The 22,346-nt window shown below is 46.3% G+C and overlaps 1 long non-coding RNA gene across 1 annotated transcript; it reads left to right on the forward strand.

The window, feature by feature from the left end:
- The first annotated feature begins 321 nt into the window (after positions 1-321).
- LOC120966436 (uncharacterized) lies at positions 322-1,224 on the forward strand. Its single transcript, XR_006665370.1, has 2 exons — positions 322-855; positions 947-1,224. It is a non-coding gene; the product is annotated as an uncharacterized lncRNA (long non-coding RNA).
- Positions 1,225-22,346: the final 21,122 nt, after the last annotated feature.

Raw genomic sequence — 22,346 nt, forward strand, 5'->3', positions numbered from 1 at the left:
GATCTTAGTGCCTCTTGCATATACGTAGTATGTCACAGCTAAAAATATATTGTGGTATATAAGGTAAATTGTTTTTCAAGTTAATTCGTTAATTTAAAAGGTTCATTAATTCGTTAACTAAAAATAGGTTTAGTTATAGGCCAACGTCACTCGGCTGGGCTGTAGGCCATAAAAGCCCACTAGTGTTCACATGACGATGCATGTATCCTGCGTTAGGCAATTCCTGCGTTCTGATTGGTTCTTTCAGCCCTCCCATGGATCAACATGCCTGCACCGTCCGATCCTCCAAAATCCAACGGCAGTAAGGCCGGTCCTTCTCGCTCCTTTCTTCTGCCGAGCACAACTCCTCATGATTTGTTCTTCCTCGTTCCCCATTCTGCCGCCGCCAGTTTTGCACCATCTCCTCTACCGCGATTCATTCTTCGTAAGGCACTCGTAGACCCAGTGAAGCACACCCGTCGCTGGGACCTTCCCAGATACATCGCCGAGGAGCTCAAATCACTCGTCACCGAAGAAGTTGGCGCCGCCCCGTCGCCGGGGTGATGTGCCATGGTAGATGCTACCACCCAACGGCAAGAGCTGCGCCGAGCAGTCGCCGGAATGGCCTGCCGTGATGGTCGCCAAGGCAAGGGCGACGACGTCCAGGCTGCTGCCGCTCTGTCTGGTGGTGGCGCACTGAGCAAGAGAGGGCGCCTGGTCAAGTTGCACTACGGTGGTCGGTAGTCTACGCCGAGCCGCCTCCGGGGTCTCCTTCGGTTGGGCCGCTGCTGCCCATTCATCATTCGTGAGGCCCGCATTTATCTCCTTTGCTGTCCTCACCATTAGCTTCTCCGTCGAGCTCGGCAGTTTGTGTTGGTCGATTCAGATTCTCCCTTATTTTTTCTTCAGATTCTCCTCCCTTGTACTTCTGATTATTTGAGGCGTCTTAGGATGTGTCGATGCACAGGCAACCACGGTTCACTGGCGTCCATATCGGTGGAGATGGTCAACAGGACAGGCGCATGGTTCCGCGTAAAGACCGTGGCAGATATGGCGTCTCCCTTTGATGATTTTAGCATATACAAGAAATCTGTGGCCATAAAATCATGGGCATGAACCCTCTAGCTGGGCGGATTGTGGTGGCTGCAGAGTAGTATAATTAGCTCTGGAACTGTGGGATTACGGGTTCTGGTAAATCCTTGAGGTTCAAACTCTAGGGTGCGCATGAAGATATCTCTTCCCCTAGCTCATGCTCTCACCACGATTTCAAAGCTTAGCTTGCCGAACACAAAGAATAAGGGACACAAGAGTTTATACTGGTTCGGGCCACCAATGTGGTGTAATACCCTACTCCAGTGTGGTGTGGTGGATTGCCTTGTAGGCTGGGATGAACAAGTACAAGCAAAAACTACCTCCTGAGGAGAGGTGTTTTTGAGCTCGATGAGCTTGTGCGTGTGTGGATGTAATGGATCTAATTCAAGATGAGTTGGGGCCAAATCCCTCTCTCCCTATGGTGGTGGTTAGTCCTATTTATAGAGGCCGGGGTCCTCTTCCCAAATGTTAGGCGGGAAGAGATCCCACAACGGCCAATTTGAAGGGGGACAACTAGTACAAGCTATCCTGACAAAAGGTGGTCTTCGCCTGCGAAAGGCTCTGGTGGTGACGCCGTCGTGGGCTCCGTGATGACCTCCATCCTGCCGTCCTGCTGGTCTTGGTCTCGTTGCACCGATATGGAAACCTTTACCTGATGCATCGGTTCTCCTCGCCTGCGCCTTTAGCATCGAATAGGAAACAAGTACTCTGTGCCCGCTGGCACGCCTGGCCTTGGTCATCATGGCTCACGTCACGGGAACCTCATGAGGTGCCGCTTGCCTTGATCTCTCCGCTCCTCGCGAGCCAGCCTAATGAGGTTGCCCCTGAGGAGGTCTTGTGTTGTCCTCCTTGCAAGGCTTGGCCCCTCGTGAGGGTCTTGAGTGTTTGATGGTGAAGGTGGGCCGTACCTGTCACAGCACCAGATCAACCCTTGCTTGATTTTTCTTGCATCCATGCATCATGTTTAAATTCAAATGAAATTTGAATTGAGGAATTTTCAAAGCCTCAGAAACCTTTTAAAAATGATCAACATTAAAATCTTCTCAAAGAAGCCCAAGAAAATGTTCCTGTTAAACCTTGAAAAATATTGGCAAGAATAACATTCAAACCAATATTTTTGGAATCACAGAAATATTTATTTTGGGCCTTTTTGAATTAAATCAATGACATATTTGGGTTGGATTTATTTCTGTTACATAAGAAATAAAGTTCATATATTTTTGTGAGTTGCCTGTGACCTTGGACTAGTTTCTAAGCTCACATAACAAATTACAGAAAGTTTAGAAAATGATCTGATGTTTTAAATCAAGTCAAAACAAATAGCAGAAAAATTAGAAAAGAGAAATAAAAGTCGGAAGAGAGAGAGAACCTTACCTGGGCCTTACCTGCAGCCCAAGTGGCTAGGCCAGCCCACCTGGCCCATGCCAGTCACCACCTACCTTTGCCAGTAGGCAGAGGAGGGGGACAGCGCACCGCCGCCGAGCACGCGCCCGCGCCACCTCCTGCTTCCCCGGCCCCTCCTGGCGACGCGACGACGACGCCCCGAAGCCCCTGTCTCCTCTCCCTCACTCGCTGCACTCTCTCCCCTCCCCTGTCCCTCTCGCGCGCACACACCCGAGCGGAGCTCGTCGACGCCGCTCGCCGTAGCCAAGGCCACCGGCCACCCCTCGCCCCGCCGATGAGTCCACGAGCTCCGCCTCGACGCCTTGAAGCTCCCCCTCAACGCGAGCATCGCCGGACGCCCTGTCGCCTCGCCATCGACCCGTCGTCTAAGCGCCGGCCTAACCCCGATTAGGCTAGTGCTAATGATGCCCTGTGCAATTGACATGCGGGCCCCACTGTATAGTTAACCAGCTAACAAAAATAGATTAAATTAATCTAAGTCCAGTGGCCCACGTGTCAGTTTGACTACGCTGACGTGGCCGTTGACCTGGCCCCACTGGTCAGCCACTGTTCCTGCCCTGTCACACTGACGTGTGGACCCCACTGGTCAGGTTTGACCTGACCGGGTTAGTTGACCTGCTGACGTCACACTGACGTCAGGCTGACGCAGTAAAGCATTATCTGGATTTAAGTTTATTCAGAAAATTCCAGAAAATAGTGCAAACTTATAAAAATCATATAAAATCAACCGTAGCTCAGAATGAAATAATTTATATATGAAAAATTATCAGAAAAATGCAATCTATCCATCTGTATCATTTTCATGCATGTCAAACTAAGTTATACCTGCTGTATAGGTGAAAACATGATAATGCACTATTTGAATTCATAGTTTGAATTTGAATTTGAACCTTGAGTTCAAATCAACCCAAACCTTTCTGTTGCTAGTTGCATTAGGCCAAATCACGTCATATTGCCATGTCATGATCATGCATCATATTGTACATTGCATTGATTGTGTTCTTCCTTATTTGCCGGTGATTGCCCCCTCTCGATAGCCGTGATTCCGACGACGTGATCGATGACACCGATGAAGAACTATACTATCTTCGAAAGTGTCAGGCAAGCAAAACCCCCCTTGTTCATTCCGATACAATCCCATTCTCTCGCTCCTGCTCTCTTCTACTGCATTAGGACAACATCGATTCAACTGTTACATGTTGCGGTAGTTGAACCCCTTTTCCTCTGCATGACCTGTCATTGCCACAGTAAATAGATGAAACCCACTAGCATGAGTAGGAGTTGTTTGAGCCCTGATGTGCCTACTCATTCATGCTTGTTTGTCATGCCTGCTACTGCTTAGAGTTGAGTCGGGTCTGATTCATCGGGGATGAATTGGAATGGTGATGAACATGTCCTACTATGTGTGAGCTAAGTGTGTGAACACGATTTGGTAAAGGTAGCGGTGAGAGGCCATGTAGGAGTACATGGTGGGTTGTCTCATTGAAGCCGTCCTCAGGAACTGAGTTCTGTGTTTGTGATCCATGATACAGTTACTACCACGCATTGGGCCCGAAACCAATGGACCCTCTCGGCTTCTTAATCACCCTTGTCCTCTGTCCAGGAGTTGCAAGTAGTTTCTGGTGTTTGTAGTATGCTGGAGGCCGTGGGCAGCGCTGACCGGAGGGGTGGGCTGTGATGCGGTAGGCACGTGGCCGGGCATGCCGGGCGCCCGTTTGGTGTCTCGGAACCCCGCACACATCGTTCGGGGCCGTATGTGGAAACCTCGGCCGGACTCCCTGCGGATGGAACCTGAATAGGCGATAAACCTGGACTAGAGACTTGAGTGTTTAGGTAGGCTGTGGCCGACACCCTCGCTGGGCCTCCGCTTGAAGGTTGCCGAGTACATGTCGTGTAAACGGCGGTAAGTGGTGAGAGCGTGTGTGTCGAAGTACACCCCTGCAGGGTTAACATCATCTATTCGAATAGCCGTGTCCGCGGAAATGGACTTCTGGGTTGCCTATAACAGTTCATAGACAAGTGAAAGTGGATACTCTAAAATGCGCAAGATAAGCGTGAGTGCTATGGATGGCGTTCTCGTAGGGAGACGGGAGCGGATCCATAGTGGTGTATTGGTATGGTGATTATGTGGACTCGTGTGCGCCACCTCAAAAGAGTTACTTGCAGTCGTAGTTTAGGATAGCCACCGAGTCAAAGCTGGCTTGCTGCAGTTAAACTCCACCACCCCTTTTGTTGATACCGATGCATATGTAGATAGTTCTGATGTAAGTCTTGCTGGGTACATTTGTACTCACGTTTGCCTATTTTATGTTTTGCAGAGAGACGTCAGTCTCGCTAGTAGTTCCGTGTGGACTTCGACGTTTAGCTTGATACCTCAGCTACGATCTTGTGCCCTCGGCAGGATCTAGTAAATAGTCAGGCTTCTCAGCCTTTTTCATTTGTAGATGTCTGTACTCAGACATGTTGAGCTTCCGCATGTGCTTTGACTTGTATGCTCTGAATGTTGGGTCATGAGACCCATGTTTGTAATATCTGGCTCTTCGGGGCCTAATGAATAAATACTTTGAGTCGTAGAGTCTTGTTGTGATGCCATGTTGTATCTGCACATATCGAGCATATTGTGTGTATGATTGAAATGCTTGGTATGTGTGGGATCCGACAATCTAGTTGTCTATCCTTAGCAGCCTCTCTTATGGGGAAATGTAGTCTAGTGCCTCCTTGAGCCATAGTAGTCCGCTACAGCCCGGTTCACCGGAGTCCTGCTAGCCCAGCACTACTGCTCTGGACACTTGACTGGCCGGCATGTGTTTCATATCGTTCCTGTGTCTGTCCCTTAGGGGAAATGTCACGCGGTGACATCCGGAGTCCTGCCTAGCCTGCTACAGCCCGGGTTCCAGGAGTCCTGTTAGCCCAGTGCTACAGCCCGGATTCGCACGCTGCTGACCGACACGTTCGATGTAGATTCATGTATGCCTGTCCCCATACGTTAGTGCCGCTTTGGGTTCACGACTAGCCATGTCGGCCCGGGTTCTCTGTCATATGGATGCTAGCGACATTATCATATACGTGAGCCAAAAGGCGCAAATGGTCCCGGGCCATGGTAAGGCGACACCCGTGGGAATACCGTGCGTGAGGCCGCAAAGTGATATGAGGTGTTACAGGCTAGATCGGTGTGACTTAGAATTGGGGTCCCGACAGCTTTGGTATCAGAGCCTGACTGCCTGTAGGTTTACGAAGCCAAACTGGTCGAAGTTGAGTCTAGAAATGCTTTAGTTATATAAGGGAATTGATTGTGGAAGGGAACGTAAGGCTCTTTTTACTCCTTTACCTTATGCCCTTCTGATCTGAGTCACCCTCTTCTCTTCTACGGGGATTAAGAACTAGGCTTCTCATCTTTCTATCAGGATCACGTGTTACTAATCCGTAGACTCGTAGGATTGATGGTCTCAAGCCTCAGTTCGGTTCCTACTAGTTCCATGTGTTCTTAGTTGATCTCAGAACATTGATATTGTAATGTTAAGTGGTTATGCCACCATTTTTTGTAGGATGTCTCAAACCTTTGAGCATTTACAGCCGTTATGCTGTCCGAGTCATCCCAGGTTTCTAAATAATCTGATACATTTGCAAATCCCTTCTTTCCGTTCTCGATGTTCCTTTGGGCCAGATTAACCACACTAATCGTTGAGTTGAGGTACTCTGTTGCCTTGACATATATGTTGGAGTTATTATTATGACGCTAGGTGTCTTAGAGAACCACTTAGTAATCTAGCAATGCTTGCATCCCCAGTGTGATGATTCTGGCCATTATTCTCGAAAGCATCCCGTGATGCCATTTAGTTAGTAGGCATTCTATTCCTGGGTTTAAACCCGAGATTCACTCCACTCACCTCCTGTTGATAGTATTTGCTAGCTCCCTTAAGATATTAGTAACCTTTGCGATAGTCCTCGAGGTCCGTGGTATTTCCTTCTTCCAAATACCATGAACCATTCTTGGCAGGAGTTCTTTTGAACCAAAAGGGTCACGACCAGAGTGCTCTTAATGAGTTCTCGATTCTACATTGTGAATCTGCCAGTTCTACCTCTTCTCCATGGGTTATCCGGAAGAAATGTTGAGCTTCGCCCGACATACTAATCTATGCATCCACAACTCAGAAAAAAACATATGTTTCCTTGAGTTGTCCCTCTTTAGTTGTTTTCTGGCCCTCGTCTATCAATTGATAGTCAGGAGTAGTTGTGCATTTGAGTTATCAATGCCTATTATTTTTGTGGTCCGTCAAGCCATTCTAGTCCAGAATGACTAGGAGAAACAAACTCCAGTACCTTATCCATTTCTTGGATTGGTCAAAGTAGTTGTATTCCGCAGATCAAAATGCCTAACCAGCTTTTGTTCTGTTCTACCTTGGAGTGTTACCATCTTTATGGCAAGAGTGTCATGAGAATTGCACCACCTCTTATGAATTCTTGACTTAGTGATACTCCTCGCCATCATCACTCATTTCTTGGTCCTGTGTTGTTGCAACCGGAATGCCGACAGGTGAACTATGATGTGTGAAATCTATACTCCTAGCAACTCCGTTGCTTGGTAGTTAAAGGACAATAATTTCATCCTTAGCGTGTTGGTTACTGAATCACATCCTAAGATTGATCGTGCTACCCAGTCCTTATTCCCGGTGCACTTTTCGATCAATGAGTTAGGATAGTGTCAGTCCTTGCTTATTCAGTCATATCGTCTTGCTCTAAAAAGCAAGATCGTTCTCGAGCTTAGTAACATATCGGTGGATCGTGATTTTCCAAATATCTTCTTGGAAGTACCACCAGGTTGTCCCCTGACCGATATGTTGAGTTTGTGAACAAGTTGGGTTTCCAATAAACCACCCCTTCTCCAAGAATCTGTGTTGGATACCCCTGAGCTAGTTGGTCAAGCTAAACAACAACTTGGAGAGTTGAAAGATAAAAGCTCGTCTAACTTAGTTCATGTTAAGGGATATATTTGCGTGTGTTGAAGATAGATGATATCTTCATCGATTGGTCCCTGTGATCAGTTGTTGGACCTATTGTCGTATCAAGACTTTGATTTAAGTATGGGCTGTCATCAAATCAAATCAGGACCAACGATGTTCATAATGTTGTCTTACTCGTGGCTGATCCCTCGAGCATACACCATTATATTTTTGGGTCTGACCAATGCTATCACTTGTTCACATAATTATGGAATTCCATCTCCATGGAAACCTGAATGAAATGTTGTTGAGCCCATCAGCAACACTGCTACCTTCTCCATGACTCGTGTTGAACATCCAGCTAGTATTGGAAACTTTATAAGCATTATCTTCGTCTTCCGTTCATGAAGCATATGTTGGATGAAAGAAGTGACTTACTCTAATTCATGTGCATTAGATGCAAGTTGCCGCCGTGAATTCGAGAAAGTTTGTTTTGCCTCCTCTGGAATCATCCCAAATCAGTCATGCACAGGTGCGAAGTATTCTGTGGTTTGGAGACTTGCAACCTTCATTCTATGTGTATCCCTAGCACACCAAGCCACTGATTGATTTGTTCAAGGAGAAGGAGTTCCTTCATAAGAGCTAATCCGGACTTATGAAAGAACTTCGACACCCTCGTTGATGGTTCCCAACCAGAACTCGGTAGTGTTTTATTATAAGACTACCATGTGATCATGCTTGTCTGGGACAACGTGCTCACATGTATGTAGCAGAACCAGCTCATGTTTTGGAGCTTGCTATCGTAGTTCATCCCCTGAGAATCTTGCAACGTCTTCTCGTCGATTTGTGTTGCAAACCTTAATTTTCTTTCTAGACTTGATGAGTCTGGAATATACTGAAACCAACTAGATCTGAATCTCAGGCAGATATGATGGTTGGAACATTTCCCAAGAATTATAATATTGCCCTCTCGATAACCGGTAAAGTGGATGTCGTGGCCAACACATCCAGCCGGAAGGCCTCTTATTGTAGTATCTTGATTGAGGAAGTTGGCCACCTCCCCATAAGGATTTCCTAGGATTTATTCCACTAGTTATTCCCTATGGATTCCTGCGCACCCGAAGTCCGACTTTTACTTGATGTTCTAGATACCAAACCATATCAATAAATGGGTTACGCTAGCACATCAAGGAGAACATTAGAAGCGGAGTGCTAAATGTCTCTCGGTCGGTCATCCAGATTTTGCTCCCTTGGCTTCGCTAAGGTGAAATCTGAGAAAGTGTTGTCCTCCTTTGCACCTGCATCCTCCATCACCATTCATCATGGTAGTATGATGTGTTGCCAGGATCCTCGACACGGATGTTGGTAAAACCTTGATGAATATGGAAATGCTCAAGTTCCTGAGAGCACGCACAAGCACTAGGTGTTTTCACCGGCACTAACTGGAATTGCTCCCAGTTTCCTCGATTATGCTATAACCTTTCAAACAGTGGATTCACTCTCTACTGTTGAGCTTCTCCCCTGTTACTAAAATCATTCCAGCATTTGTATTATGTTCCCAGTTTGCACCGCCATTGTGCCGTCCTACTATGGACTACCCTTCTCAGTAATTACTGATCAAGATCATCTTCAAGTGGTCTTACCATAAGTCCCATTCATTTCCGATGATATATAAAAAAAAATCATCCATTTCGTTGTCTTCAACAAGGTATTCCACATCATCCATTCTAGTCCGAGTATGCCATTCCTTCGAACTCCGCCAAACGAATGCTGTGATTTGCCTTAAGCTGGTATAAAGAGTTTCAATGATCTCTATATCAAAAGTAATTCTTTTTGCCACTTAAGGAATAGTTCTACGAGTCACCTTCCCCAAGGTGCCCCGTTATGGAATCGTGGCAATTTTCCTCGCTACTTCGAAACCTTCGTCAAATTGTTTCTTCCGTCCCTCCTGATGCATGTTATGCCTCTCAGCTCGAGAGATGTTTCAATGCCTCCCTCCATGAGTTGATCCTGAGTTGTTCGATATTCGAGAAGATCGATCCTTCTAGAGTTTTCCCCTTTCCTCTTGTTGTCTTGTCGGTTGGAGTTCTCAGAGCAAGACATCGAGACAAAGATGATGATCGAATCAACGTTCTTATGAAGTGCAACCTGGATCGTGAAGATCGTGTTAGCTTTGCATCCCCTCTGTCTTCTCACCTCACGTCTTGAATCTCGGGACGAGATTCTTCTTTAGTGGGGGTGAGCTGTCACAGCCCCAGATCAACCCTTGCTTGATTTTTCTTGCATCCATGTATCATGTTTAAATTCAAATGAAATTTGAATTGAGGAATTTTCAAAGCCTTAGAAACCTTTTAAAAATGATCAACATTAAAATCTTCTCAAAGAAGCCCAAGAAAATGTTCCTGTTAAACCTTGAAAAATATTGGCAAGAATAACATTCAAACCAATATTTTTGGAATCACAGAAATATTTATTTTGGGCCTTTTTGAATTAAATCAATGACATATTTGGGTTGGATTTATTTCTGTTACATAAGAAATAAAGTTCATATATTTTTGTGAGTTGCCTGTGACCTTGGACTAGTTTCTGAGCTCACATAACAAATTACAGAAAGTTTAGAAAATGATCTGATGTTTTAAATCAAGTCAAAACAAATAGCAGAAAAATTAGAAAAGAGAAATAAAAGTCGGAAGAGAGAGAGAACCTTACCTGGGCCTTACCTGCAGCCCAAGTGGCTAGGCCAGCCCACCTGGCCCATGCCAGTCACCACCTACCTTTGCCAGTAGGCAGAGGAGGGGGACAGCGCACCGCCGCCGAGCACGCGCCCGCGCCACCTCCTGCTTCCCCGGCCCCTCCTGGCGACGCCACGACGACGCCCCGAAGCCCCTGTCTCCTCTCCCTCACTCGATGCACTCTCTCCCCTCCCCTGTCCCTCTCGCGCGCACACACTCGAGCGGAGCTCGTCGACGCCGCTCGCCGTAGCCAAGGCCACCGGCCACCCCTCGCCCCGCCGATGAGTCCACGAGCTCCGCCTCGACGCCTTGAAGCTCCCCCTCAACGCGAGCATCGCCGGACGCCCTGTCGCCTCGCTATCGACCCGTCGTCTCCGCGCACGGCCGTGCATCGCCGCCACCAAATTCCGACGCCGTCCGTGCCTCCCCGAGCTCGCCGAGAACCTCTTCGTGACCGCGGTGAGCCCCCGGTCATTCCCCCCTAACCCTGTCCCCGTTTGGTTGCCGTAGCACCATACCCCACGAGCACCGAAGCTCGCCGCCGCCATTGCCAACGAGCTCTGTGCTCCTGAGCTCGGCCGCTCGCCCGAGCATCACCAGCGTGCTTGCCGCGCTCCTGTGAACCTGAAGCACCCGGCCGTTCGCCCCGCCGTGCCCCACAGCCCCGTTCCCAACCTCGCCCGAACTCCGGCGGCCGCAAAGAGCCCGCCGTCGTCAACTCCGTCCACCCCAGACCCTCCCGCGTGTTCCATTGGATGGGCGCGAGCGCTAGCTGCCCATAGCACCCATCCGCGCGTCGAATGGACGCCGGAGCCGCGATTCCGGCGTGCCTTCGCCGTGGCCAGAGGTCACCGGCGGCTAAGCGCCGGCCTAACCCCGATTAGGCTAGTGCTAATGATGCCCTGTGCAATTGACATGCGGGCCCCACTGTATAGTTAACCAGCTAACAAAAATAGATTAAATTAATCTAAGTCCAGTGGCCCACGTGTCAGTTTGACTACGCTGACGTGGCCGTTGACCTGGCCCCACTGGTCAGCCACTGTTCCTGCCCTGTCACACTGACGTGTGGACCCCACTGGTCAGGTTTGACCTGACCGGGTTAGTTGACCTGCTGACGTCACACTGACGTCAGGCTGACGCAGTAAAGCATTATCTGGATTTAAGTTTATTCAGAAAATTCCAGAAAATAGTGCAAACTTATAAAAATCATATAAAATCAACCGTAGCTCAGAATGAAATAATTTATATATGAAAAATTATCAGAAAAATGCAATCTATCCATCTGTATCATTTTCATGCATGTCAAACTAAGTTATACCTGCTGTATAGGTGAAAACATGATAATGCACTATTTGAATTCATAGTTTGAATTTGAATTTGAACCTTGAGTTCAAATCAACCCAAACCTTTCTGTTGCTAGTTGCATTAGGCCAAATCACGTCATATTGCCATGTCATGATCATGCATCATATTGTACATTGCATTGATTGTGTTCTTCCTTATTTGCCGGTGATTGCCCCCTCTCGATAGCCGTGATTCCGACGACGTGATCGATGACACCGATGAAGAACTATACTATCTTCGAAAGTGTCAGGCAAGCAAAACCCCCCTTGTTCATTCCGATACAATCCCATTCTCTCGCTCCTGCTCTCTTCTACTGCATTAGGACAACATCGATTCAACTGTTACATGTTGCGGTAGTTGAACCCCTTTTCCTCTGCATGACCTGTCATTGCCACAGTAAATAGATGAAACCCACTAGCATGAGTAGGAGTTGTTTGAGCCCTGATGTGCCTACTCATTCATGCTTGTTTGTCATGCCTGCTACTGCTTAGAGTTGAGTCGGGTCTGATTCATCGGGGATGAATTGGAATGGTGATGAACATGTCCTACTATGTGTGAGCTAAGTGTGTGAACACGATTTGGTAAAGGTAGCGGTGAGAGGCCATGTAGGAGTACATGGTGGGTTGTCTCATTGAAGCCGTCCTCAGGAACTGAGTTCTGTGTTTGTGATCCATGATACAGTTACTACCACGCATTGGGCCCGAAACCAATGGACCCTCTCGGCTTCTTAATCACCCTTGTCCTCTGTCCAGGAGTTGCAAGTAGTTTCTGGTGTTTGTAGTATGCTGGAGGCCGTGGGCAGCGCTGACCGGAGGGGTGGGCTGTGATGCGGTAGGCACGTGGCCGGGCATGCCGGGCGCCCGTTTGGTGTCTCGGAACCCCGCACACATCGTTCGGGGCCGTATGTGGAAACCTCGGCCGGACTCCCTGCGGATGGAACCTGAATAGGCGATAAACCTGGACTAGAGACTTGAGTGTTTAGGTAGGCTGTGGCCGACACCCTCGCTGGGCCTCCGCTTGAAGGTTGCCGAGTACATGTCGTGTAAACGGCGGTAAGTGGTGAGAGCGTGTGTGTCGAAGTACACCCCTGCAGGGTTAACATCATCTATTCGAATAGCCGTGTCCGCGGAAATGGACTTCTGGGTTGCCTATAACAGTTCATAGACAAGTGAAAGTGGATACTCTAAAATGCGCAAGATAAGCGTGAGTGCTATGGATGGCGTTCTCGTAGGGAGACGGGAGCGGATCCATAGTGGTGTATTGGTATGGTGATTATGTGGACTCGTGTGCGCCACCTCAAAAGAGTTACTTGCAGTCGTAGTTTAGGATAGCCACCGAGTCAAAGCTGGCTTGCTGCAGTTAAACTCCACCACCCCTTTTGTTGATACCGATGCATATGTAGATAGTTCTGATGTAAGTCTTGCTGGGTACATTTGTACTCACGTTTGCCTATTTTATGTTTTGCAGAGAGACGTCAGTCTCGCTAGTAGTTCCGTGTGGACTTCGACGTTTAGCTTGATACCTCAGCTACGATCTTGTGCCCTCGGCAGGATCTAGTAAATAGTCAGGCTTCTCAGCCTTTTTCATTTGTAGATGTCTGTACTCAGACATGTTGAGCTTCCGCATGTGCTTTGACTTGTATGCTCTGAATGTTGGGTCATGAGACCCATGTTTGTAATATCTGGCTCTTCGGGGCCTAATGAATAAATACTTTGAGTCGTAGAGTCTTGTTGTGATGCCATGTTGTATCTGCACATATCGAGCATATTGTGTGTATGATTGAAATGCTTGGTATGTGTGGGATCCGACAATCTAGTTGTCTATCCTTAGCAGCCTCTCTTATGGGGAAATGTAGTCTAGTGCCTCCTTGAGCCATAGTAGTCCGCTACAGCCCGGTTCACCGGAGTCCTGCTAGCCCAGCACTACTGCTCTGGACACTTGACTGGCCGGCATGTGTTTCATATCGTTCCTGTGTCTGTCCCTTAGGGGAAATGTCACGCGGTGACATCCGGAGTCCTGCCTAGCCTGCTACAGCCCGGGTTCCAGGAGTCCTGTTAGCCCAGTGCTACAGCCCGGATTCGCACGCTGCTGACCGACACGTTCGATGTAGATTCATGTATGCCTGTCCCCATACGTTAGTGCCGCTTTGGGTTCACGACTAGCCATGTCGGCCCGGGTTCTCTGTCATATGGATGCTAGCGACATTATCATATACGTGAGCCAAAAGGCGCAAATGGTCCCGGGCCATGGTAAGGCGACACCCGTGGGAATACCGTGCGTGAGGCCGCAAAGTGATATGAGGTGTTACAGGCTAGATCGGGGTGACTTAGAATTGGGGTCCCGACAGTACCAGACTGTTAGAGAAGCCACGCCGCGGGCCGCAGGCAGGCAAGTCTAGGGACCCCCGTTCCCAGAACGCCGACAGTAGCCCCCGGGCCCAAGGCGCGCCCGGACTTGGCTTCGAGGCGAAGCCCAGGGGCAAGTGTGGAGCGCCGCGGGCCCCAACCGCCTGCGGCCTTGATTGACGCGTGGCCACTGACGAGACGTGTGCGTCTCCGCTTCCCCATGCCGCCTCGGCAACTTCCTGACTTGACGAGTCCCTGGTGCATGAAGAAAAGCCATCATTACCTGTGACCGTGGCGGTCGCCGGCTGGCCTCCTCCTGCTATAAATGGGGAGGGGGCGCAGCCCCCGTCGCCCATCTCTTCCTCCGTTCTGCTTGCTTCTTCTTCCTCGCTCCACCATCTTTCGGCGACACTCATGACGCCAATGAAGAGGTTCTTGGCCGCGGAGAAGGGGAAGGCTCGCCAAGAGGGGCCCGGCTCTTCTCCGCCCAAGAGGGGGCGTGGCCGCCCTCGCAAGCATGCCACGACCCCCGCTGTGGTTCCTAGTGGTCGAGGACGGATCTCTTCGGGGTCCGGTGCCGCTCCGGGCAGCCGAGGCGATGTTTCTCCGCCTGGTGGAAGCCGCCTGAGGCGTGGTGGTCCCGTCGGCGATGGGGGCGGGGCCACCGTGGTCGCTCGGCCTCCCTGGCCATGTTTCCACTCGGCGGAGGTGCTGCCAGAGTTCGTTGTGTGGTCGGAGAACCCGACCGGCACCTGGCTCCAGCTTCCGCGCTCCTTTGCCGGTGAGCTGGCAACCGCGGGTCCTAGCGGCCTCTAGCTGCAGGCGGACGGCTGCTGCAGCAAGGCCTCGTGGGTCGTGGTGGAGATCTCCGTCACGGGTAACGTAGCCCTGGCCCGCGGCTAGAAGACGTTTGCCTGCGCTCGCGGTCTGAGCAGGCGGTGCACCCTCCACTTCAAGTACGACGATGCCGCGCCCCTCGTCGTGAGGGTGTTCGGGGAAGATGGCCGCCACGCTGGGTGCTGCCCTGAAGACAGCAACGGCGACGATGTGCTCGGCCTTGGCGCCGGGCGCGAGGAGGACGAGGGCGAGCTCGCCCTCGATGATGGTCACGGGTCGTCCAGTGATACGTCCATTTTGCATCATGCTTTTATATCGATATTTATTGCATTATGGGCTGTTATTACATGTTATGTCACAATACTTATGCCTATTGTCTCTTATTTTACAAGGTTTACATGAAGAGGGAGAATGCCGGCAGCTGGAATTCTAGGCTGGAAAAGGAGCAAATATTAGAGACCTATTCTACACAGCTCCAAAAGTCCTGAAACTTCACGGAAGTTATTTTTGGAATTAATAAAAAAATACTGGCGAAAGAAACAACTAGAGGGGGCCCACACCCTGGCCACGAGGGTGGGGGCGCGCCCTACCCCCTGGGCGCGCCCCCTGCCTAGTGGGCCCCCTGGCAGGCCTCCAGTGCCCATCATCTTCTATATGAAGTCTTTTAGCCTGGAAAAAATCATAAGCAAGTTTTCAGGAAGAAACTCCGTCGCCACGAGGCGGAACCTTGGCGGAACCAATCTAGGGCTCCGGCAGAGCTGTTCTACCGGGGAAACTTCCCTCCGGGAGGGGGAAATCATCGTCATCGTCATCACCAACGATCATCTCATTGGGAGGGGGTCAATCTCCATCAACATCTTCACCAGCACCATCTCCTCTCAAACCCTAGTTCATCTCTTGTATCCAATCTTTGTCCCAAAGCCTCAGATTGGTACCTATGGGTTGCTAGTAGTGTTGATTACTCCTTGTAGTTGATGCTAGTTGGTTTATTTGGTGGAATATCATATGTTCAGATCCATTATGCATATTAATACCCCTCTGATTATGAACATGAATATGATTTGTGAGTAGTTACGTTTGTTCGTGAGGACATGGGAGAAGTCTTGCTATAAGTAGTCATGTGAATTTGGTATTCGTTCGATATTTTAATGAGATGTATGTTGTCTCTCCTCTAGTGGTGTTATGTGAACGTCGACTACATGACACTTCACCATTATTTGGGCCTAGAGGAAGGCATTGGGAAGTAATAAGTAGATAATGGGTTGCTAGAGTGATAGAAGCTTAAACCCTAGTTTATGAGTTGCTTCGTAAGGGGCTGATTTGGATACATATGTTTCATGCTATGGTTAGGTTTACCTGAATACTTCTTTTGTAGTTGCGGATGCTTGCAATAGGGGTTAATCATAAGTGGGATGCTTGTCCAAGAAAGGGAAGCACCCAAGCACCGGTCCACCCACATACCAAATTATCAAAGTAACGAACGCGAATCATATGAGCGTGATGAAAACTAGCTTGACGATAATTCCCATGTGTCCTCGGGAGCGCTTTTCTCTATATAAGAGTTTGTCCAGGCTTGTCCTTTGCTACAAAAAGGATTGGGCCATCTTGCTCCACCTTATTTACTTTCATTACTTGTTACCCGTTACAAATTACCTTATCACGAAACTATCTGTTACCGATAATTTCAATGCTTGCAAAGAACACCTTATTGAAAACCGCTTGTCATTTCCTTTTGCTCCTCGTTGGGTTTGACACTCTTACTTATCGAAAGGACTATGATAGATCCCCTATACTTGTGGGTCATCAAGACTCTTTTCTGGCGCCGTTGCCGGGGAGTGAAGCATCTTTGGTAGGTGGAATTTGGTAAGAAAACATTTATATAGTGTGCTGAAATTTACTGTCACTTGTTACTATGGAAAGTAGTCCTCTGAGGGGCTTGTTCGGGGTATCTTCACCCCGACCAGTAGAGCAAAGAGTTTCTCCTCAACCTACTGAACCTACTGAAAATGTTTACTTTGAAATTCCTTCGGGTATGATAGAGAAACTGCTAGCTAATCCTTTTACAGGAGATGGAACATTACATCCCGATTTGAACCTAATCTATGTGGATGAAGTTTGTGGATTATTTAAGCTTGCAGGTATGCCCGAGGATGTTATTAAGAAGAAGGTCTACCCTTTATCTTTGAAGGGAGAGGCATTGACATGGTTTAGACTATGTGATGATATGGGATCATGGAACTACAACCGATTGAAATTGGAATTTCATCACAAGTTTTATCATATGCATCTTGTTCATCGTGATTGTAATTATATATATAATTTTTGGCCTCGCGAAGGAGAAAGCATCGCTCAGGCTTTGGGGAGGCTTAAGTCAATGTTATATTCATGCCTCAATCATGAGCTCTCAAGAGAAATGATTATTCAAAATTTTGATGCTCGGCTTTCTCTCAATAACCGCTCCATGCTCGATACATGTTGTACTGGATCTTTTATGATGAAGACTATTGAATTCAAATGGGATTTATTGGAAAGAATTAAACGAAACTCTGAAGATTGGGATCTCGATGAAGGTAAGGAGTCAGGTATAACACCTAAGTTTGATTGTGTTAAATCTTTTATGGATACCGATGTTTTCCGTGAATTTAGCACTAAATATGGACTTGACTCTGAGATAGTAGCTTCTTTCTGTGAATCCTTTGCTACTCATGTTGATCTCCAAAGGAGAAGTGGTTTAAATATAATCCTCCCATTAAAGTAAAAGTAGTTTCACCTATTAAAGTTGAAGAAAAGACTATCACTTATGATGATCCTGTTGTTCCTACTGCTTATATTGAAAAACCACCTTTTCCTATTAGAATAAAGGATCATGCTAAAGCTTCAACTGTGGTCAACAAAAGTAACATTAAGACACCCAAACCCCCCGAGCAAATTAAAGTTGAACCTAGTGTTGCTATGGTTAAAGATCTCTTGGCTGATAATATTGATGGGCATGGCAGACTAAGGCATAGCCTAGTGGTGGGGAGGGGTTGATGCCTTCCCACCCACCCAGGTTCAAGGCATGGTACTTGTAGTTTGGGTTTGTTGCACCAATTATACTGTAGGGGGTTCCCTTACAGTCTTTCTATCAAAAAAAATATTGATGGGCATGTTATTTACTTTTGCGATGAAACTGCTAGAATTGCTAGACCTGATGCTAAAAATAAACACAGACCTGTTGTAGGCATGCCTGTTATTTCTGTTAAGATAGGGTATCATTGTTATCATGGCTTATGTGATATGGGTGCTAGTGCAAGTGCAATACCTCATTTCTTATACAAAGAAATTATGCATGATATTGCACCTGCTGAGATAGAAGAAATTGATGTTAAAATTAAGCTTGCTAATAGAGACACTATTTCACGAGTTGGGATTGTTAGAGATGTTGAAGTCTTGTGTGGGAAAACTAAATATCCTGCTGATTTTCTTGTTCTTGGTTCCCCACAAGATAGCTTTTGTCCCATCATATTTGGTAGACCCTTCTTGAATACTGTTAATGCTAGGATAGATTGCGAAAAGGATGTTGTTACTATTGGTTTAGGGGATATGTCTCATGAGTTTAACTTTGCTAAATTTCGTAGACAACCCCGTGACGAGGAATTGCCTAGTAATGATAAAATTATTGGTCTTGCTTCTATTGCCGTGCCTCCTAATGATCCTTTAGAACAATATTTGCTCGGCCATGAAAATGATATGTTTATGAATGAAAGAAGGGAAATAGATGATGTATTCTTTAAACAGGGACCTATTTTGAAACACAACTTGCCTGTTGAAATACTAGGGGATCCCCCTCCACCCAAGGGTGATCCCGTGTTCGAGCTTAAACCATTACCTGATACTCTTAAATATGCTTATCTTGATGAAAATAACATATATCCGGTTATTATCAGTGCTAACCTTTCAGAGCATGAAGAAAAGAAATTATTGAAAACTATGAAGAAGCACTGTGCTGCTATTGGATATACTCTCGATGATCTTAAGGGCATTATTCCCACTCTATGCCAACACAAAATAAAATTGGAGAAAGACGCTAAACCAGTTGTTGATCACCAACGACGGTTAAATCCTAAGATGAAAAAAGTGGTGAGGAAAGAAATACTAAAGCTTCTGGAGGCAGGTATAATTTATCCCGTTGTTGATAGTCAGTGGGTAAGTCCTGTCCATTGTGTCCCTAAGAAGGGAGGTATTACTTTGTTCCTAATTATAAAGATGAATTGATCCCACAAAGAATTATTACAGGTTATAGAATGGTAATTGATTCCCGCAAATTAAATAAAGCTACTAAAAAGGATCATTACCCCTTACCTTTTATTGATCAAATGCTAGAAAGATTATCCAAACATACGCATTTTTGCTTTCTAGATGGTTATTCTGGTTTCTCTCAAATACCTGTGTCAAAAGAGGATCAAGAAAAGGCCACTTTTACTTGCCCTTTTGGTACCTTTGCTTATAGACGTATGCCTTTTGGTTTATGCAATGCACCTGCTACCTTTCACAGATGCATGATGGCTATATTCTCTGATTTTTGTGAAAAGATTGTTGAGGTTTTCATGGATGATTTCTCCGTATATGGAACTTCTTTTGATGATTGCTTGAGCAACCTTGATCGAGTTTAGCAGAGATGTGAAGAAACTAACCTTGTCTTGAATTGGGAGAAGTGACACTTTATGGTTAATGAAGGTATTGTCTTGGGGCATAAAATTTCTGAAAGAGGTATTGAAGTTGACAAAGCTAAAGTTGATGCTATTGAAAAGATGCCGTGTCCCAAGGACATTAAAGGTATCAGAAGTTTCCTTGGTCATGCCGGTTTTTATAAGGGGTTGATTAAGGACTTCTCAAAAATTTCTAGGCCTCTGACTAATCTGTTGCAAAAAGATATTCCTTTTGTCTTTGATGATGATTGTGTTGAAGCATTTGAAATACTTAAGAAATCATTGATTTCTGCACCTATTGTTCAGCCACCTGATTGGAATTTACCCTTTGAAATTATGTGTGATGCTAGTGATTATGCTGTAGGTGCTGTTCTAGGGCAAAGTGTTGATAAGAAATTAAATGTTATTCAATATGCTAGTAAAACTCTAGACAATGCCCAGAGAAATTATGCTACTACTGAAAAAGAATTTTTAGCAGTTGTATTTGCTTGTGATAAGTTCAGACCTTATATTGTTGATTCTAAAGTAACTGTTCACGCCGATCATGCTGCTATTAAATATCTTATGGAAAAGAAAGATGCTAAACCTAGACTTATTAGATGGGTTCTCCTACTACAAGAATTTGATTTGCATATTATTGATAGGAAGGGAGCTGAGAACCCCGTTGCAGACAACCTGTCTAGGTTAGAGAATGTTCTTGATGACCCACTACCTATTGATGATAGCTTTCCTGATGAACAATTAGCTGTCATAAATGCTTCTCGCACTGCTCCATGGTATGCTGATTATGCTAATTACATTGTTGCTAAATTTATACCACCTAGTTTCACATACCAGAAAAAGAAAAAGTTTTTCTATGATTTAAGACATTACTTCTGGGATGACCCACATCTTTATAAAGAAGGAGTAGATGGTGTTATTAGACGTTGTATACCTGAGCATGAACAGGGAACAGATCCTACGCAAGTGTCACTCCGAAGCTTATGGAGGACACCACGCTGGAGATAGAACTGCACATAAGGTATTGTAATCCGGTTTTATTGGCCTACTCTCTTCAAAGATGCCCGTAAGTTTGTCTTGTCTTGTGATGAATGTCAAAGAATTAGTAATATTAGTAGACGTCAAGAAATGCCTATGAATTATTCACTTGTTATAGAGCCATTTGATGTTTGGGGCTTTGATTATATGGGACCGTTTCCTTCCTCTAACGGGTATACACATATTTTAGTTACCGTTGATTACGTTACTAAGTGGGTAGAAGCTATTCCAACTAGTAGTGCTGATCATAACACCTCTATTAAAATGCTTAAGGAAGTTATTTTTTCGAGGTTTGGAGTCCCTAGATATTTAATGACTGATGGTGGTTCACATTTTATTCATGGTGCTTTCCGTAAAATGCTTGCTAAGTATGATGTTAATCATAGAATTGCATCTCCATATCACCCGCAGTCTAGTGGTCAAGTAGAATTGAGTAATAGAGAGCTCAAATTAATTTTGCAAAAGACTGTTAATAGATCTAGAAAGAATTGGTCCAAGAAACTTGATGATGCATTATGGGCCTATAGAACTGCATATAAAAATCCCATGGGTATGTCTCCGAATAAAATGGTTTATGGAAAAGCATGTCACTTACCTCTCGAACTAGAACATAAGGCATATTTGGCCATTAAAGAGCTCAATTATGATTTCAAGCTTGCCGGTGAGAAGAGGTTATTTGACATTATCTCACTTAATGAATGGAGAACCCAGGCCTATGAGAATGCCAAACTGTTTAAAGAAAAAGTTAAAAGATGGCATGACAAAAGGATACAAAAGTGTGAGTTTAATGTAGGTGATTATGTGTTGCTATTCAACTCTCATTTATGATTTTTTGCAGGAAAACTTCTCTCTAAATGGGAAGGTCCTTATGTTATCGAGGAGGTCTATCGTTCTGGTGCCATAAAAATCAACAACCTCGAAGGCACAAATCCGAAGGTGGTGAACGGTCAAAGAATCAAACATTATATCTCAGGTAATCCTATAAATGTTGAAACTAATGTTATTGAAACCGTAACCCCGGAGGAATACATAAGGGACACTTTCTAGAATGTTTCAGACTCCGAAAGGAATAGGTATGTGGTACGGTAAGTAAACCGACTCCAAAATAGTTCTAATGGCAATTTTTCTCTGTTTTGGAATATTTAAGAAAATAGGAAAATAAGAAGTAGTCCGGGAAGGACACGAGGCGTCCACGAGGGTGGAGGGCGCGCCCCACCCCCCTGGGCGCGCCCCCTGCCTCGTGGGCACCTTGTGTGCTCTCCGGACTCCGTTTTCTTGCACGATACTTCTTTTAGTCTGTAAAAAATCATTATATAATCTCCCGAAGGTTTTGACCACCGTACCACGCAAATATCCTCTGTTTTTGTTTCGAGCTGTTTTCCTGACAGATCTAGATCACCATGACGTCTCCAAGTGCCCCCAAGGACAAGTTCTTCGAGAAGGTCATCAACCCCTACCTCGCGGAAGTGCTGCAACATCCTCAAACCATTGAGATGCATGAGGGGTTGCTACACATCCGCGATGTTGAGGGACCAAGGAGGACCAGAAGCGTGGAGACAAGGCTCAAGGCAATGGAGCAACAAGTTTTCAAGTGTCAGGAGATGGTGGAGCGTGGACTCGACTCCAATCACATAATGATCACGGAGTTCACCAACAACCACAAGCTAGACGCCAAGGACATTGGGGAGGACATCTTCAAGCTTCATGAGAAAATCGAGCACCTCCAAGCCCAGATCTATGACCTGCAAAACCAAAACTGTGAGTATGAATATAGATTCAAGAGGATGAGTTTGGCTGCAGATTTAAGGATCCCGGAGACTCGATCATCCTTCTATGATGGCGAGCCTATGCCTTGGAAGAGGGACGACAAGCCTACATCATCAACAACTCCATCTCCTTCACCGGCAAAAGAGATATAATCACATGGGTATGGGCACTCCTCTTGGC

Source organism: Aegilops tauschii, chromosome 6 (assembly GCF_002575655.3).
Source record: "Aegilops tauschii subsp. strangulata cultivar AL8/78 chromosome 6, Aet v6.0, whole genome shotgun sequence".
In the NCBI taxonomy this organism is placed as follows: Eukaryota; Viridiplantae; Streptophyta; class Magnoliopsida; order Poales; family Poaceae; genus Aegilops; species Aegilops tauschii.